We start from the raw sequence: 19,763 nt of genomic DNA, 5'->3' as shown, positions 1-19,763 counted from the left end.
ATTTTCATAAAAAAGCAAGGGAGGTGATGGCATGTTCTGATATTGGAGGGAATTGTAAAGGTCTCCAGCTATAGCTGCGCGGAGGCTGGGGATGCTGCGTGCAACACACAGTGTCCCCTGAGAGCCCGGGACGGGCAGCAGCGATGTCCTTGGGGCTGAGGGACAGCCCTGAGGGCTGGGAGCCCCTGGCAAGGGCATCTGATAGAGTCGAGGGCTTGATCTTAGGAAGACCCCAAAAAAGTGTGGAGGGTAAAAGCAGCACCTGCTCCCCGAGGCCCCACACTAGCTTTCTGCTTGCCTTGGTGCACAGCGTATGGGGCTGACGGCAGCAACAGCAACCCCAAACCCCCAGCATGGGGCAGCTCAGTGTGTGTGGTGCTCCTGGCTTCCAATCATCCTGGGCTGCCCCACCTGGGCCCCACCATCAGCCCCACCTGGGGTCCCATCTCCTCGCCCATGGGCTCCATTTAAGCTGCAGCCTGGGCCCCACACCTGTTTGGAGACCTGCTGTAGGGTGCCTGCACTTTGATGGAGCCCAGAGCTGCATGGCCTTGTCTTTTTGCTGCCCTGGGCTCCAGACCTGTTCTCTTGCCTCTCCTTGGCTGCTGATGTCCTAGGACGGCCAGCCCTCGTGGTGCTGCTGGGTGTGCAGGTTGGTGAGAGCCCTGCTTGTGCTGTGGTCACTACAAGCCCCTGGTTCCTGACCCTGTTCTGCCTGAGGTGTGTTTCACTAAGAAGCTCTTGTTTTTTGGTTTGTTGTTCGTCCAACTGATAGCCTGAATGCTCTTGTACATGGTAATGGAAGATGTTGAAGAAAAAAGCATTTGGTCTTTTTGGGAAATTTCTGTCAGCTCTCATGAACTCTTTGCTGCAAAAGCATACTTGTATTTTGGCATCTTTCTGCATAGCCCAATTAAACTTTTATGATAAAAGCCATCTTTCTGCAGTGCCATAAATAACTTGATGGCAGCTGTGATCCCTTGGGTGATATAAGTCTCCTTCTGGTCCCTGTGCCCCGTTGGCTTCACTGCTGATGCTCCCGGGAGCATTGCTGATGGGGAGAAAAACACTTTGGTGAGAGACAAGGCAAGGAGCCTGGGGTTGGGCTTTGGGGGTACAGTGCTGGTTTGCATATGCACAACACCCAGCTGGATTTCTGTGCTGGTACAATTCTTACTGCTCCAATCTCTTGAAACCTGTCTTCTAGGTGTAAGAGACCTCCAGGGCTTGACACAACCAAACCCCTCTACTTGGAGGGGGCACTGCTCCTTGCTATGGTGCTCAGCCTGCTCCTGGTGGTGAGGGTTTTGCCTGGGGCTGCAAATAGCCATGGCAGCTGCTTTTGTTGCAAGGATTTCATTAGGACCTGTTTTCCCAATAGCTTTAAAATAAAGGGACTGCGGGCTGTGCTGTGCTGGCACTGGTGTCCCCAGGTGTTGTTGCAGAGCAGCGGCTGAGCTGCCCAGGCACTGCCACGATGCTCCTGGCGTGCTTCCTGCAGCTGGGACAGGCACACGTGGTTTTCTCGCTCTTGTTTTTCATCTGCTGCTTTTTAGGTCCAGAAGTAGGACAGAACGCAGCTTTTCCTGACTCTGCCAGTGGGTGTTTCCAGCAGGCTGACAGCTGGGATAATTTTCCTATTACCTGTGCCTTGATGCAAATTGGAGCTGCAAGCCCGGAAGGGGTGAGGCTCCCTGGTGAGGGAGCAGCCTTTAAAGAAGACTTCTGATAGCAGGGCTGGGCTGGTGACTAGCTCATCCGCGCTCTCACTCGTCTCTGGGCCCTGGGGCAGGGGAAAACTGCGACATGAGCACTGACAGCACGCAGCACCGAGAGCTGCGGGGGTTCTTCTGAACTTCAAGACTCAGAAAATGCCTGGGAAAAAATACGCCTGTGTGCATGGAGGTGAAAAGCTTTTCCCTCCTGAGCATCCAGCATCGCTGGTGTTTTAATTGGCACTTTCTTTATGTAATGCACTTGGCACGGCACTGTCTTGCTTCCCTGTGGAGCTGGTGCTCACACAAGGACGTGGCCAGGTGGCCAATGCTGTTCTCCTGGAAAGTGTGAGTGTGGAGCTGGGATAAATCTGTGCCCAGTGTCGGTGGTCCTGTGGGGTCAGGTGCCTCTGCACAGAAATGGAGATGGGCAAAAGGGCATTGCAAAGTGCTGCAAATCCCCAAATGTTCGGCTTTGGCAGTCCATCATCCAGCATTCAGGGAAATGAGCTGACTTCTGGGACTATAGATAGACCTCTTTCAGAACTATTAATAATTAACTATGCTATATTATTTACAGCATTTTTTACTCACCACACTTTAGAAATACTTGGCTGGAAATAAAAGTACTCTTGGTGTGACTAAAGGAGTACCGGAGCTGGCGTGGGTGCGTTTGCTGCAGCCCACTGAGTTTCCTGGTGGCACTTGACCTCTTTGAGCTGTGAAGTCAGTTGGGAAAGTAGCTGTCAGGTTTCAGAGCTGTGCAGTGAACTCTGGCACTCGGACTGCTCTTCAGAGGGCTTCTGCTGACTCACGTGTGATGAGGCCGGTGCACTGGCTGGGCGATGGCACTGGAGCGAGAAGCGCTTTAAAACTGCGGGTGAGCTTGGTGGTGTAGCTGGCATCTCAGTGCCTTCTGACTGCTGCTTCTACTGCTGGCTCTTCCCAGGAGACCGAATACTCAAATGAGTGTTTAATTATGGATGTTCCTACAAGGCCACGATGCAGAACTCTCCAGCCCCCAGGTGGAGGCCAGAGGCTCCAGCTTTTCAGCAGCCCCTCTGGGAGACGTGAGCAGCCAGGGCTGGTGGGAGGAGGCTGCTGCTGCTGTTTCCAAGGGCTCTGAATATACATCACAGAGCCCACCAGCCATGTTCAGGATTTATATGGGTTCAGCAGCTCTTTCCAGAGTTCAGGGAGCAGAAATGATGTGTTCAAAGCCTTTTAAAGTGGCTTTCAGGTGGGGATTATGGCTGCTTTTCTCTGCCCTGCCAAGGGAATGCTGGATGCGGCTGCTGGTCAGGATGCTGAGCTGTTTAAGGTAAAAGCCATTTCCAGCCCTGTGCTGTGACTACAGAGGTTGTTGTGGAGGAAGAGTTTGTCAGGCAGGAGAGGCTTTGGCTGCCTGAACTGGAGAGCTTGTCTAGCATCAGCTGCAGGAGCGTGGATCTGCCCCTCCCCAGCACAGACCCCTTCCTCTCCTGCTGGAGGGGGGGACCAGAAATCATGCAAAACCCCTCAGTGTGTGGGGGAGCGTGGTGTTTGTCTCCTGGAGTGTGCTCACCGAGCTGCTGCCGGGAGCTTTTGTCATATAGACTGATGGAAGTAATTGCTGATATAGCTCACATAGTGTCACTGCTCAGCTTGCATCGTGTAACTTACCTGGCTCCCCGTGTCTCCTGCCCGTGATGGTTCTCTCCTTGCTGCGAGCGGTGTGCCCTCTGCTCTGCATGCTGCGGCTCAGCTCTGCCGTGTCTCGTGCCAGGCGTTTCCTTCTTGCTGCTTTTAACCCAAATGAGGAGGGTTGAAAGGGAGAAGTAGGCCCTTTGCAATTTGACAGAGCTGCAGGTGGCAGGGGACATCTGCCAGGAGACATCCCTGTGGGGTTCTGGGTTTGATTCTGGGTTTCCTTCTCCCAGTTCCTCCCTGTGCTGCCCTGATTGCTGGTGCAGTTTGGATAGAGATAACTGGCTTTAGGTTCCTTATCTCAGTGAGTAAAGAACAAGTACCTGATAATGGAAAGGAGAGACACTTTGGTCACAACGGGCTGCTTCTGCACCCCGGGTTGTACAAAAAGCCACCCACGGAGGAGCTGAGGGCCACTAGAGCATCTTTACTTTCCAGGTTGGGGGACTTGTATCTGGAAACGCTTCCTTCAGCCTCATTTTTAGGCATACAAAATTCATGTCCTTTCAGCTTGCTACGTAATGTAATTCCAGCTGTCTTCAAAGAGACTTTAGCTGTAATGGAAATGAGGAAATAAATTGCCAATTTTATGCATTTTGTTTTTTATTACTGCCAAAGACTAGATGGAATAACTTGTATCATGACATTACCCATATGCTGTGTGGTCACTGCTGACCTCAAGTCTATGTAGATAATAGCTGTTATAAAATTCCAAAAGTACTTTATAGCCTTAATATTATATTCCTCTAACAGGAATATTTCAAACTTCACAGTAATAAGTGTTTGGTTTTAAGTATTACTTTCTTTAATAGCAAATGTTTTATAACAAAGGTCCTGGATGAAGCTACACTGTTGAGGAAGTGCTGGTACATGAATTTCCACAGAAGACCTTTAGGGTATTCTTTCTCTTTTAAAAAAGTCGTTCCAGGGAGCTGAAATCTTATTTTAGACAGCAAGTAGAGGAGTGACCCTGCAGCAGATGGCACAAGAACACGCTGCCTGCTGCTGAAGATTTACAGTGCATCCAAAGCACAGCACCAGAAAATGTTTGTAGCTGCCTCTGATTTAAGCTTGATGTGCTGTCTCTGAACTTTTCTAGACTTCAGTGCTTTTTGTTCACAGCATTTGAAACAAATAGCTGTAATAATCTCTCATGAAGGAGACAGTAGAACAGCCACAGGGCATTTAGGTGGGCTGGAGAAATGGTCATTAATGTTAAAGGTCCTTGGTGTTAAACGAGGCCTTCAATCTATATTTCTTGAACCCAGGTGTGACCTGACAGACTTACCATCGGGTTTCTGCTTTGTGGGGGCAGAAGGAAGGAGGCTGGGTCTTTCCTTTTTGCCTCCTTACTTCTCCCCCCAGAATGCTACCGAATGCAGTGCAGGACAGAGGCGGTGGTCAGTGTGCCAAATGAGGGGATTTCAGTAAGGTCAGTGGTCTCCAGCCCTGGCCTGTGAGTGCCCAGCCCTGCTTGGGCTTGGTCAGTGCCAAGCACCACACGCTGCCCTGGTGCTTCCCCCGGTGTCTGGAGTAGGGAGGGAACGGCCGAGGTGAAGAACAGTCCTGGTGTGAGATGGTTTGATTGCTGGATGCACTTATAAGAGTGGTCTAGCAAAGCAGACCCACAACCAAGAAGATTGTTTTATTTTTAGCTATTACAAAGTCCTGAAGGCAGCGAGGGGCCGAGCACTCTGCCTGCAGTCCAGGAGCACGTTCACCCTCCCTGCGCAATGATACCACGTTTCCTCATATTAGCTTATGTTTGATGTGCTCTTCACTAAAATGCTCGTGGTGTTTTAGTGAGAAATGTGTTCAGACAAGCTGCAGTGCAAAGGTGCAGTGGCACTGTGTGTGCACGTGAGCGAGCTTCACCTGGGCCAAGGGAGTGCTGGGGCTGTGTTGTGCAGCTGAGACCTGCCAGCTGCACTGATTTCTTTCAGGTATTCTGAAAGTTTTACCCAGAGTTCTTTTCTATTAAAAAAAAGGGAGGGGAATACGTGGCAGGAGGTTAAATGTTTCAAATCACAGCCAAAGTGGTATGAAAAATTCCCTGTGTTGCTGAAAGGTAACACCATTTCTGCAGAAGTCACTGCAGTCGCTAACCTATTTGAGCTCAGATATTTGCAATCATATTTTTTTAATTAAAAAAACTAAGCTGAGAGGCTTACATGACTTAGGGAAAAAAAAGGCACTAGAGCTAGAGTATTAAGTCATTATTAAAAAAATGAAGTATCGGTTAGAACTGAGAAGTCTGGTGGGGAAGAAGAAAGGGTGATGATATATATAACACATTTTTTTTTTTGAAGAAAAATAATATTAAAAGCACCCTTGTTATCATCACTCCAGCCTAATTGTTTTCAAGTGCATGTGTTTTTGATTTAGCTGTTTACATCTCTCTTTTTTGGGCAGATTTAGCCCTGTGCCATGAAAACACACCGGGCACTGCCCTCCTGCCCCCAGCAGCACCACTCAAACCAGCTCCAGCGCTGGGGCACAGGGCACATCGCTCCCTGCTCTGCCTGCACCGGTGGGGTGAGGTCCCTGCTGGGGAATAAGGAATAAGCTGCTGGGAGTACACTGGGGGCTGTTCGATAATTTGTCAGCTGGTGGTGGCCAAGGCTGTCCTGCCTGGCTGGCCACAAAGATGTGCTGAGAACCTGCCTGCTGCTGCTCCGGGAGTGTCCTGTGGTCAATGAATGCACAGCTGCAACCTGGACTTTTTTTCTTCCTGTTGCTCCCCCTTTTAAGGAGGAAGACTACATCTTCCATTTTGCAATGTAGATATTTTATTGACTCTGGAGCCAGTGCTGGGAATAGCCAACGTCTGTGTGTGTACATCATACACCTTGGTGTATTCCCACATGAGATTCCCACAGGAGGAATTTTGTGATGTAGAAAAATGGAGTATAAAATAGACCGGGAGCTCAGCAGAGTTGAGCCTAAACAAGCTGCTCTACGGGTAGGTGGCCGAAACATTCAGTTCAGTCAAGCTTTTCATGTTAGCCCTTGCTGTTTGGGTTCGTACACTGTGATGTCCCCATGTATGTGTTCCTTAAGATGTGTACATACACATTGGGATCGGCAGCAGTGCCTCGCTGCAGTGCTTATGGTCCTCACCGGTACATGTCATACCTGGCATCCCTCCTGATGCTCCCCGTGCCCCTCTCCTGCCTCTCTGAGCACAGAACAGTTTGTCCCCAGGGCTGCCTCTTGCTCGCACTCTGTCCGCGTGCTTTTAGGGCACTTTCTCCAGCAAGCTCTTCTCCAGCTGCTTCCTGCACTGTCTGCGGGTTCTCCTCATCCGGTTGAAATGAGGGCACTGAGGAGCTAAATGCTACTTGTCTCTACCCTGTAGAGAGTAAAATTGCCTTTTTCGTGTTTGTTGCTTCTCTCTTCTTGTTGTCTTTGAGAGCCCTTGGTAAGGCACGATGTCTTAACCTTGGGAAAGAAATGGGCTCAGGAAATGAAAGGTCTTCCCAGCAGAGGCCAGGGTCCCCGTGTGCAAGGACAGACAGGTACCTGTGGCTTCAGGCTGTGACAGCAGAGCCTCAGGGTGATTAATTCTGTGGGAAAGATTAACAAAACCTTTTACAGAATATTTATAGAGCAGAACAGGGTTTTAAAATCATGTTCTCTTTCTCTACAGATAGAAAAGATTTCAGAGAAGAATACAGGATGAAAAGCAATGGCTTTAAAATAAGACAGTAGGTTTAAGGAATAGGGATAAGGAAGCAATTCCCTCTGGGGGTGGCGAGGCCCTGCCCAGGCTGCCCCAGGAGCTGGGGGTGCCCCATCCCTGGCAGTGCCCAAGGCCAGGCTGGATGGGGCTGGGGGCAGCCGGGGCTGGGGGCAGGGGGCCCTGCCCATGGCAGGGGCTGGAGCCAGGTGGGCTCTGAGCTCCCTTCCAACCCAAATCATCTGTATCTTTATTTTTCAAACAACAGCCAGTTATTTGGCCTCTGCCCAGAGCAGGGCAATTGCTGTAACTAACCACGTGGAGCACTCAATCAGAAGACGTGTTCCAGGTTTGTGCTACAAGCAGTGAGGCACTGGTATTGGTGTCACAGATTCAGGGCAACAAATTTGTATTTTCCTGTTCTTTGTAAATACAAAAGAAAAATAGGGAAAAAGAAAGAGAGGGGAAAAGAAACCAAGCAGGGTGTGGAAGCAGGCTGAGGCCCCTGTTACCTGCAGCACTGCAGTGACACTGGGAAAGGCAGTGTCACTGGAGCCTCTCCTCCCAGCTGGAGGAAGACCCAACTGATGCCACGTTAGGTTCTGAGGTTTCGGGCTCTAACAGGACATGCAACTGTGATGCTAAAACTAATCCTCTCCAGCTGTCCTTCAGCTGGTGTCGCTACCTGCTAACTACCATGAGAGCTTGCAGGGAGCAGGGCAGCCTAGTGCTTTTTCCCTCTCCCAATTAAATTAACATCTTTGACATCTCAGCTTTTGGCAGGGGTTTTTGGTCTCATGATTTTTGTTTACTGCGTGCCACTGCAGTACAGCTCAGCCGCTGCTTTTCCGATCAAACTTCCAGCTCACTGTTAAATTTGACTTTATTTTTTAGGGGCTGTCCGTGGGTGAGCTCCCAGCTGGTGGCTCTGTGGGCAGGTGGGGGCTCAGGCCCCGCATTTCTATGGGGCAGGAACTGTGAGACCCAGTGGGGATGCTGCGGGGGCTTTGGAAGCTCGGGGAGCTGCTGGGAGGCTCTGGGCTCCTTCTGAGAGCCTGCACAGGGGAGAACCTGGTTTACCCTGCTCTGCCCAAAGTCCTCCTGCAAAGCCCATGTCTAGTCACAGCCCTGCTGTCTCAGTAGTCCCTGGGGATGCTTCTTAATTTCTGTTTGATTTTGGTTTTAGGCTGGAGCCCTGCCACAGCTGCTGAAATTACATATTTGGAAAGTGCAGCAGGAAAAATTGACTTTGAGCGTTTGAGAGGGAAGCAGATGCATCTCCTTCATTAAGGAAAGAGATGATGCAAAGGTGGGTAATACATTTAAATAACAATTGAAAGGAAGCACCGCCAAAACAGCGGGAGACCTTTGGGTAAAATTATACGTGGAAAAATGCTTCCTGCCCGAAAGCGCAGATCTGAGTGAGTGGTCAGGGCTGGGTGCTGCAGGCAGCCCAAGGGCACCAGGCAGCTTAACCCCCAGAAATAACTTCTGCATATAGATTTTTCAGTTCTATATTGTTCCATTGAAGTTAATGATAATCGAGAATTTCTTTTTTCTGCTTAATGTACATTGGCCTCTCCACTCATTAAGCCCAAAATCACACCACATCATTTAAAATTGTATCCAGAAATGATTTCCTCTCTCTGCTAAAGCCTCTGCTGAATGTCCACTATGTAGATCTGAAATTCAATTACCTCTCCCTGGCAGCTGGGGAGATGAGGGCTGGAGAGAGAGGAAGCATTTTGTTCAAATTTATTGTGGAACTAAATCAATCTCCATATGAAAAGACTTATATCTTAGTTGATGTAGGCTGTTTTCAGCCCAGTATCAATAAATTGTAGGTCAATAAACGGAAAGCACCGAGCTGCCTTTTGGCCAAGCTCTGCCTTCTCTGAGCCCTCCATTTCTGGTTTTCAGCTCCATTGTTGCATAGGTTCAATTTTTTCTTTCTTGGCCTGAAATATCTCACCCACCAGTGCTGACCGAGCAGTTCTGTTTCTGGTACCTGTGTCTGCTTTACGGGAGGGGCTCAGGAATTCGAGGCTGTGCTTGTGGACGATGGAGCAAGCACAGGGAAGGTGAGAAGTGGCTGCGCATGGTCACTGCTGCTGGGGACGTGTGTGCTGCTCCCAGTGCTGGCACTGAAGCTCAAGCCTTTGCCACAGGGACCCCCAGGGGTACACAACCCAGGGGTTTGGGAGTGCTCGGCCTGTGAGGGGCCTGCTCCTGCACCCTCCTACACGCACAGATGAACAAAGACACGTTCAGGCAAGCAGTGCCACGCTGACATCTGTTTCTCTGTAATAATCCTGTGCTATGTAATAATAAACCCACAGCACTCCAGATCCACCAGGAAGGAAGCCCTTATTAATGCAGACAAGTGCACGGTCGTTGCCTTGCTCCTCTCTGCAGAACTTTAAGTGTTTTGAAGCCTGTCTCGTCAGCTGTCGAGGAGCAGACAGGTTGGCATCCCTCGGCTTTCTGGCAGCGAGGCAGGGCAGTTCCTCTGCCGAGCACAGCCCCGGCAGAACCTGGTGGGGATGTAAGGCTTTAACCTGGGCCAGCCGCTCGGCTAGCCTGAACTAGCGGGACACTTCAGTGTGTCAGCAGTGAGGTTTTGGAGTGTCTCCTGCTTTGTACATGTGAAATAATGCACACACACACACACGTCTGCTCAACCTAGTGAATAATTTATCATGGGCACTTCAAGCGTGGGGCCAGCCCCCCCTCTCCCTCCCCACTTCAAACTTCTGCCACCCCTGGGACATGGAGCAGCTCAAACAGGGCTCTCCTTTAAGAGGACATTTTTGATTATTTTTATTTTATTTTTTTTTATTTTGTATATTTTTTAAGGTGCTGGTGTCACCAAAGGTGCTTGGGGTGAGCTCAGGCTGTCTGCCCAGCATGGAGGCATTGGTACCTGTGGAAGTTGCTGAAGTTTTAATGTAATTAATTTAATTAGTCATTAAATACTGCCCTGTGAAGGGGAAGAGCCATTCCAGGGTTCTCTATTTTTTTTTTTCTCCTTAAGGATTCAGAAACACATTTGTCTGTAAAACTGCTCTGAATCATGAAATCTGAATCCTCCATCTGACCAGAAGTCTGGGGCTCCTTTAACAAAACAAACCCCACAGACAAACGACAAAGCACCTGGGGAGGGTTTTGTTCTTTCTGAGAGTTTTGATTGGGAGTGCTGGAGCAGAGGCCCCTCACACCTGGTGTGAGGTGGGGAGGGGAGGTGGGGATGTGGTACTGGGGTCCTGCTGTGCCCACCTGGGTGGCAGGGGGCACCCATCCTGCTCCCACTCAAGGCAGACGCAGGGGGAGGTGGTGCTGGAGGCGGCTGTCAGCTGGAGGATGCTTTAAGAGCTGTCCTGGGTGATGGCAGAGCCCTCTGGTAGGATAAAAGCTCTGTGTGGCAGGAGCTGAGAGATCACAAGTGCAGCATAAATTCCACTTCTGCACGCAGGGCTTTCTCAAAATTGGGGCTTAGAGGCAGAAACGCGGATCTGCACTTTCCTTTGCAGGGCTCCCTGGGCTTATCCCATTTAACCTTAAATCAGACTGAAGAACTGTGCCTGCTGCTGCCCTGGGGCTTCATCCAGGAGCAGCCCTGGGCTGCTGCTGGCAGGAGGCGGCTCCCTGCAGAGGCACCTGGCTGTGACCTGCTGCTGGTGGCCCTGTGGCACTGCCTATTCCATCTGAGTTTGCTTCAGGTGGGCAATGCCAAGCTGGTACCCAAGCACCCAGACCTTTTTGCCCAGCTCAAAAAAGGCAGTAAAAAGCACATCATGGGTCGATTACCAGGAATTAATGAACTTTTCCATGGTTTAACCAAGTATCTATGATGCATGTGCTAAAATCTGAGGTTATTATTTTTAGTATAAGTGGTAACGGTACAGGAAAGGAAGCAATAGTGCCATAAAATTACTTTTAGGTTATTTTTAAGTTTTCCCCTTTTTATGAAAACCTGTGAATGTGCCAAAGGGCAAAGATGGAGCAACCCCAGTGTGTGCATTCAGACAACGAAGAATGGAACAGTCTGGAAATTACTGTCTGCGTTACATTTCAGACAATTGCTAAATAAATTAAAGAGTTTAGAGAATAACGTAAATTATTTGGGGGGAAATAAATGTCCCTTGCATGCACACTAAGCCTGTGCTAGAAAGCTGCAGCAGCACTAAGTGGATTTGTAGTGACTTTCTTCTAATGAAGTGAATTAGAGAAAAGCTGTTGAAGTCACTGGTGTTATTTTGATAAATCTGGTGTCCCTGAGAGCTTCGGGCAGGGTGATATATTGTGTATCTGTCAGATGGCTGGCCTGGCTCACCCCAAATCACGGGCTGCTGAAGGTCCCACTGGCCAAGGCTGGTGCTGGTGGGCCAGGAAGGTGCATCGGAGCTCCTCCAGAAAGTGCAGCTTTCCTGTCTGGAGGAAACCTTGGATGAAACCTTGGGTTTTGGATGTAATCATTTGTAATGCATTTATACATTAAAATGCATGCCCTATTCTCTGAGGCAGTTGTGTGGTCAGTGTCACCCGCTGCCCTCTGGCGTTCCCATACGTGTGCTAGGTGTGACTTTTCCTTCACAACTCTATTTTTCCAGAGCATTCTTCATCTTTGAGGATGAAAAAAATGTTTAAGAATAGAGGCCAAAGAAACAGCTAAAGGAAGTGGTTTAAAGTAGCATTCCTGTTAGTATAACAGGGTCTGGGAAAAGCTCTTCAGCCAGATGTCAAATCTCCAGTTGAACTCGATGGGGGGAAGCCACACAGGACTGGGTTCAGGCACTGGCTCTGATACGGGCCCTTGGGTTACTTCATGGGAGAGAGAATTTCTCACGTCCCACAGGTCATGCCAGTAAGCCTAATTTTCCTTTTCCTTATTTTTTTTTTCTCACATGGACTTGAAATCCTTCATTTTTCTTAGCAAGTTGTAAATTACGGAGACTTCTGTCTCATTTTGGCCAGGTTACAGAACCCTTCATGGGGTGGCTCTCCCGTGGGCATCCCAAATAGCCATCTCTGCTGGGAGCGTCTTTCACGTGTTCAGGAGGATACCCGTGGTCTGTTCATGTGGGAAATGCTTACTGAAATCTAACAGACCTACCTAGCTGTACGTGGTGTCATTCTGTCCTGCTAATAGCAAAATGCAGGCAAGTTAAAAATGTGAAAAGGGCCTGCACATATGGCTGTGTTAGTACAAAAAGACAAGCAGCTTGTAACACCTGACATGGATGCTGTTTTATTTTATTGTAGAGAAATAAAACTTTCTAAATAGAAAAGGGGATGAATCATTCTTGATGGATTTGTCGTAGTCATTTATGTTCCAGTGCTTACCTTCCCCACCACGGCTGCCTCAGGTTGCATGAGGAATGTGAAGGTTTTAAATGCCGGTTTGTTGTCGGCTACGTGTTTTATGTTAAAAATAGCCCTAGATGTCCTTACTATTCTGTGCAGGTGAATGGAAAATTGCAAATTCTGTGGCTGATTATGCAGATTGCTCTGGCCCGATGAGAGTTGATTGTCTCACTGCAGCAGCAGAACGGGGCAGGAAGGTTTGGAGTATTGCAACGCACGAGGAAGGATCCTGGGCGCACGTTACTGAGCGAGCGTGAGAGGAGTAGGTCTGGCAGTTGCATCTCTGATTTCTCTTTCTCCTCTTAAATCGGTGATTTTTTTTGACTAAGCTTGGTGAATTTACATTCCTTATTTTGCCTGTCGTGGTGACAGTGCACCTTGGGCCTGTGATTTCTGTGGGCCCCATGCACAGAGCCGAGGGCTGCGGGTACCCGCGAGGACTCTGCCCACTCCCTGTGGTGCTTCTCCGGTGGCTGCTCCATGACAGCATTCCCTCCCTGTTGGGGTAGGGCAATAGCAAACCTTCCAAACAGAGGTGGGTTGCTATTCCAGCATGCCTGGAAGTGATGTGACATCTCTGTGGCCTGAGAGTTGAGTGACAAGGGCAGATCTGCGTGTGGGCTTGTGTTGCCCGCAGGGACTGACCCAGGCACATCTGCAGATGGCAAAATGGGACCTACATGGCCTGCCTTGGCAGGGCCTGGGGAAGCTCTGAGGTGGGATAAAGGATACAGAGGAGCACCAGCAGGTGTTGGAAGCACCACCTGGGGTTGCTGCGGAGGAAGGCACACCCCAGGCAGCTCAACATCGATGTCCATGGTGGGCGGTGAAAGAAGGGAAGAGCAACTGACGAATTAAATGGGATGGAAAATCTGATTAAGGCGTATCTTTTCATGAAATAACTTCTTCCTGGTTTCAGAAGCACGGCAGATTACAGACAGCTGCTGCAGCAAATTGTCTCAAATGCCTAAATGCAGAACCACGGGGAGGGCTGGTGCAAGGTGCACAGGGGCTGTGGGACGGGGCTGGTGCCTCCTGGGGGCACGGGGGTGTGTGGGGAGCTGCGGCACAAATGGCAAAGGCTGGAGAGGATCCGTGATGCTTTAAGCCTGCGTGACCTGCCCAGTATTTGTGATCTGTGTGGCGGTGTGCTGGGCTCGGAGATCAGCCAGCAGCCGAGCAGCGGGCGCTGCAGCGCGTTGCTGGGGGATGGCACTTCTTACAGCCACGCACTCGGGTGGGCTCTCTCTGGACAGTCGTGCTCCACCAGGTGTTCGCTGCCATTTATTACTGTCTTTTTGATATGTGTCCTGCAATTCAGATGTGTATATAATGGGGATGATATACAGTTGTACTTCAGACTGAATGCGAGCCATCTGTCAAAAACAAAAGCTAAATTCTGTGTAATAAAAGCCACAAAATGATTGATATTTCACATTAAAGGGAGAGCTGAAAAAAGCAATTTTGTTTATGGGCAAACCTGTGTCTGGCACATTTTTCATGTCATATAAAGATGGAAATCTCACCTTATGGCTATAGATTGCAGCTATATTTCAGTCCTTATAATTGTGGACAGATATGCATGTGCTTCCACGTAGAGAGAGAATTCTCCTTGTATCATTGGTAACGAGTCCATCTGAACACACCTTTTGCTGCTTCCCGAAGGTGCAGTATTTCCCATTTGCTGCCCTGAGACGAATGTGCTTCTCCAGATAGACCAGAAATTTGATTGGTGTGTGGAACTTCTTGCTACTGTCAGCTTGCTTCTAATCAGTTCTGGGCATCTGCAGATCCAGGGGATGGAGGCTAAGGATGGAGCAGCTGGGCTGGGGAAGGGATGGGGCAGCAGGTTGTACATCCCCACCTTATGTCAGAGCGTGCATGTGGAGTGCTGTAGAGACAGCTCTGAGTTGTGCAAAAGCTTTAATTATTGACTACAGTGTCTTGTAAACATTTTTTACATGAAACCACAAAGCCACCATGGAGCTGTCTGAGGGGCATCCCCTCTGAAGATGTACCCACATGTCCAGGGAGCCTCGGGCTGAGTTCTACATTGAAGAGGTAGCAGTCCTGGCAGGTCCCTGCTGCTTGTCGCAGCACCCTCTGCATGTTTCTGCACCTCCTCGTAAAGGATGGCCCTGCTCTGACCCCACAGCTCTTGCTTGGGTGGCTCTGGCCTGGTGGTAGGCTGGAGTGAGGTTTCCTTATCTGCAGCACAGGGCCAATGCATTCATCAGACGGGAGGGGAGGGGGATGCACTCCTCCTGCCCCTCTGAGAGGGGCATCTGCTCTCCTGGCAGCCTGGCTGGGGTCAGGGCATGCTGGAGTCAGCCCTGTTTGTGGCAGGGTTGGCCTAGCTGGACCTCAGACCTCCAGAGGTCCCTTCCCACCTGCACTACAATATACCTTTGGTTTAAGCATGTTGCTTTCTCCTCCCTATCACCATCAGATGAAAATTCTAACGGCCACGCTTGCAAAAGACAACAGCAAATACTGTTGTAGGAGTCACATAAAATAAAAGATTAAATATTTTTTTTTCCCAAAAAGAAAAAAAAATAATGAAGGCCAGAGATTGTAAAAATCGACATAAATTTCTGAAAGCTATATTAGAAATATATTAGAGCTGATTTGTATCCACGAGTAGCAAGGTGAAGATTTTAAGCACGAGGGTTTTTATTTACATGTTTAGCAGTTTGAAGGCTTTTTCAATCTCTTTGAAAGTGTAAACAGTGTGATGGGAAGTTCAGAAACCCAGTTTGTTCTGGAAAAGATGATTCGGTCTCCAGCAGGGAACCAGCCAGGAGAAGACTGATCAGGAATGTGATGGTACGTGAATCTGTATAGTGGTTGCATTGGCATCAGGGTGCAAGTTAGATGTTGCTAGAATACTTCAAGTGTTTTCTAAAAAGCTTCTGTGCAGACCAAGATGGGCAAAACGTTCCTTTTGATGGCCAGTCCCACTGACTGTGCAAAAGATAAATAATTTTTCCTCCTTGGTGTCAGGGGACATGCCTTCCACGTTTTGATATTAACCCATCCCTAAATCCTTTTATTTTCTTTGCCCAGGTGTTTCAAATTTGCTTCTTGTTAATGCTTTCCAAGAAACCTAAGTCCCCTGTCTTACAGTAAAGTTATGAAAGGAAACCCCAACTGTCCTGCACAGCAGCGGTATGCACGCAGCACTGCGCTGTGGCGGTCAGACTCCAGATTTGTATGCAAGCAGCTTTGCAATGGGAAAACATAAGTAGGATTTTGATGTCTTCAGTGATATTAAACAAAAGACTATTTCCAGGTGACCCTTACCTGCTTCATAAGCAAGTCTCACCTTCTCTCACCTCTCTCCCCATTCCCACAGAAGCGCTGTGTTAGCAAGGCACTGCAGCCCAAGGAGCGCTTTGTGATGAGGTGTAGGGTTTGATCTCTTCATCTTCACAAGGAGCTTGGTGAGAGAAGGTCCCAGCACAAAATGTTAACCTTACAGGAGGAAACACAAGCCCAGCTGTGCCGTGGGTGGTGTGGGGCATGCACGTGCCCGGGTCAGGCTCACCGGTGGGACGCGGCTTGGGCCCCAGCTCCTGCTGTGCACGTGGGGTCACAGTCACTGGGGCTGGGGGGACAGAGCATGGGATGTGGAAATTTCCATGGACCCCTCTACTGGGTCCATCAGGTTTGGAATCCAGCCCCTCTATTTGTTTTCAAGTATAAGTGTTTTTATTTTTTTTCCCCATGCTGACACCTCTTCTGGAGCTCACCAAGCTGAAAATCCATTTATAGTTCTTTTGCTATTGAAGTTTAACGAGGGAAATCCTGACCTTGTTCCAGCACAACCCGTTACTTAACTGGACATGCTTTGGCAGCCAGGGTGCTGCACTTAGTGACCAGGCCAGCAGTAGGAAATCTTCCACCTCTCTTCAGGATTACAGCCTCCCAGACCAGGAAGAAATTATACTTTAACTGGGTAAGAATGAGACAAAAATAATGAATGTGCCTGCAATTTATATTTAATTGAAATCCAACTGAAATTATTTCCCCATTTGTCTAGATGTGCTCTGGTCATTTTTCCAGCCATTGGGTGTTATCTCAGTGGTGAGTCTAACACAGAACATGTTGAAGCTCAGCAGTGCTGCTCTGGCTGAATGGTTCTGCCACCAAAGACTGAAGATGTCTTTGGACTTTGTGACACTAAGCAAAAACAAAGGACATGTTTTGGGGTTTGAAGTTTTGATATGTGAAGTTTTTCACTCAGACCATATGCTTTGAGGTTTAGTTCTTTGGACATCTGTACAAAAAGCTGCATCATTTCTGGAAATCAGTTTTCAAAGTGGTTGCCTTAGTTTTGATTGAAAAAAAGCAACCCAACAAAAATCCCCAAAGCTGTGACTGCAAGATTTGTGCTAACAGTTTTATCTTCAAGGACTCTGTGGCAGATCCTACTGGGACCAGCTGGTGTCTGTGGGGTGCTACACAGGGCCATTTTAATATCAAGAAGCCAGTGAAAGCGCCTGCGCTCTTCTGAGATTTTGTTTAATCTCGAGGATGTTTCACACCATGTCTGTGTGCTCTCCCTGCACATTGTGATGATCTGAGTAGTGAGAGATGGCTGCTCGGGCTCATCCTGCCGGGCACAGCTGTGCTCACAGCCTCGTTCAGGCTGCCGGCCACTCGTGTACGCAAGAGGCAATGTGATGTGCACGGTCCATGTGTCCCTCCCAGGCTTCTGCTCCCGGTGTGATGCAGGGACTGATTTGACTTGCTTGATCACAGAGCGAGTTCCCAGGGGAGGATAAAACCTGTCAGAGCAGTCAGGAGACTCTGACTTACAAAGCAAACAATTGCAGTTTTAAATCTGAAATCAAGAGAGTGATTGACAAGGAGGACAGTTTCCAAATGCTGACCCTGTGAGCTCCCGGCGGGGTTGTGGGCTGCCCCGGGGATGGGTGCTGCGGTGGTGATGGCAGCTGGTGACAGCCCTGCCCCATGCAGGATGTGCCACTGCTGTGCCCAGCCACCAGGCAGCCCCTGTGGCATCCACTGTACTTCTAGGAAATGATGGCTTTCAGGAAAATGGAGTTTTCTGCTCCCTGGAGGCATTAAGCATGCAAATACAAAGCTGCCTCTGGGGTCTTGTAGACAGTGTTTCTGCCTGCTGTTGTTTCCCCTGTTTCTTGCTCTCAGCAGGGGAAATATGTGCACTCAGGCAGAAGCAGGGCCCTGCAAAGGCACCGTGCTCCTGTTCAAGCTTGTCACCCAGACACACTTGGAAGCAGTTGCTGCTTGAAGCCTGCAGACAAATTTGTGCATCCAGAGGGGCTATGCTGAAACCTTTTGGGAGCGCCATTGCCCGCTGCTGCTGCTCTCCTTGTGCTGGGCTGGGGACATGAGTCCCTGTCACTGTTGCTGCCACTAGTGTCCCTGTGGCACTGGTGCTGGTGAGCTGCAGTGCCATGGGTGAGGTGGATGCTCCTGAAGGCAGAACTGCTTCCTGACCATCGCACGAGTGTGCTAAGCAGAATGGGGAGCTGCTCATGCTTCCCTGTTAGAGATATGGCCATGATTTATGGGTGGAAAAAGAACACTGAACTTCCCTGTAGCTTCAGGAAGAATGTGCCTCCTTCCCCTTCAAGTGACGTAATCACCAACTTATGGGTTTTATTAAAGTAATTCCAGTTTTGAGCTGAGGAACAGCAACTTGAATAGTTTTTGCTCAACTAAGAATGGAAAACGGACACAATGGGGAGAGATACTGCCAGCAAGTGTTTAATGTTAATGCTTTATTTCAGTAATAACTTCTCATTGTTAGTGAAATAGTATGAAATAAGTCAAGATGAGATGATTTTTTCGTAGCTTGAAAATGGATGACCACGGGCAATGGATTGCACAGAGCTGTGCAATGCAGCACGATGCTAAATGCTGCCCTGCCAAAGTTGTGTGCAATTAAGTACTTATCAAATGCTACCACGGAAGACAAATGAACTCTGTGTGCTGCTAATAACTGCTCGAGGGGAGTGAGAGAGCTCAGCTCTGGGAGCTGATGGGGCGGAGGGGTGATGTTGGCAGCAGGCAGTGCTCCCACATGCAGCCCCCTCCTGCTGTGCCGCACAGTCGCTAGCCCAAACGTGCACAGAGCGCCGAGGGCACCTGCTAAACTGATTGCCAGCCTTCTGCATGTACCTTTATTCAGACAGAGCGAGCAACAGTCTGGGAACAGGAGGCAGTCGTGCTCTCTGCACATCCTCTCCATCCACAAGCTTCTGCTGCCCAGCCTCCCAGAAGCGTGAGTGCAACCCCTGGCTGCAAGGGCCTGGGGCTGTGCTGAGGAAGTGGGTGCAGACATTTCGGCGAGGGAGAGGTGCCATTCTGCCCGTGGGCTGCAGCGTGTTTTCCTGGCTCGTGCCAGACGCAGCTGAGGCGGGACCATATTGTCTGTCGCGCCTGTGGCAGCTTTCTGTCGCACGTGGGAAGGTCTGCCAACCACTTCTATTTTCGTTGCCCAGGCAAACCAGGCTGCATTCACAGGACAGTTTCCATGACAAAGGAGGCAGCTCTGTAGCTCCGCAAATATTTGTTCTACAGCCGTGTGCTCGCTGAGGGCCGTGGGCCTTCCCCTCCGACCGGGCGTGGGGCCGCCATGTCGGAGCCTCGGCCTAGTGGCGTGGCTGCCTGCTTTGTAACAGCAGCGCCGCCTCTAATCAAAACAGAGTCTGGAGCGTAAATATTTTGCTCACAGAAAATTGTTAGACCAGGCTTAGCAAATGCTGCTGGAAATCTATGAGCTTTAAATAACTTCCACATGTGAATACGGGCCCTGTTTATTAGTAGGAAAAAGCGATTAATGCTTTTGGTCAACACATCTAATTCAGTCTTACGCATCCCATCTGTCACCAAGTCACTCTGAGATTGTTAAATGCGTGAGCAGTGGCATTTCATACATTTTAAATGCAGTCTGTGGGAAGTGTTTGCAAATTGGAGCTGTGGAGATAGCAGGAGGAGGCGAGGCAGAGCCCCCGGCCCCGCTCACTTGTCTGGGCTGTACGTGGCTGGGAGCTGCCCGCCGGCTGCTCGGGGCAGGGGCTGCGCGATCCCCTACCAGCTCCCCGAGGAGCTGCATGGCAGACAGGGGTGGGAGAGATGAGAGTTAGGGGCACTGCAGGGCTTGGAGCATGGGGGGCGACTGGGGGTGCCCCACTGGGCCCCGGGGTGCTGGGGGGCATGGGGCAGCGCTGTGGGGTGAGCTGGGAGCAAGCACCAGGGGCAGCAGCAATGAGTGAAACATTTGGAGGGAAATCTAGAAACTGTCTAGCTAGGAGTGAGGGGGAATT

General features: G+C 49.6%; 1 long non-coding RNA gene across 3 annotated transcripts; it reads left to right on the top strand.

Moving 5' to 3' along the window:
- Positions 1-472: 472 nt before the first annotated feature.
- LOC106018853 (uncharacterized) lies at positions 473-19,558 on the top strand. 3 transcript variants are annotated; one of them, XR_002404660.4, is made up of 6 exons: positions 473-720; positions 8,267-8,389; positions 15,166-15,270; positions 15,800-15,887; positions 16,236-16,402; positions 16,487-19,558. It is a non-coding gene; the product is annotated as an uncharacterized lncRNA (long non-coding RNA). The 3 variants fall into 3 exon arrangements; XR_001193266.5 differs by lacking the exon at positions 15,166-15,270 and having other exon boundaries at positions 476-720; XR_002404661.4 differs by lacking the exons at positions 15,166-15,270; positions 15,800-15,887 and having other exon boundaries at positions 479-720.
- Positions 19,559-19,763: the final 205 nt, after the last annotated feature.

Source organism: Anas platyrhynchos, chromosome 5 (assembly GCF_047663525.1).
Source record: "Anas platyrhynchos isolate ZD024472 breed Pekin duck chromosome 5, IASCAAS_PekinDuck_T2T, whole genome shotgun sequence".
Taxonomy (NCBI): domain Eukaryota; kingdom Metazoa; phylum Chordata; class Aves; order Anseriformes; family Anatidae; genus Anas; species Anas platyrhynchos.
This window is presented reverse-complemented; position numbering and strand designations above follow the sequence as displayed.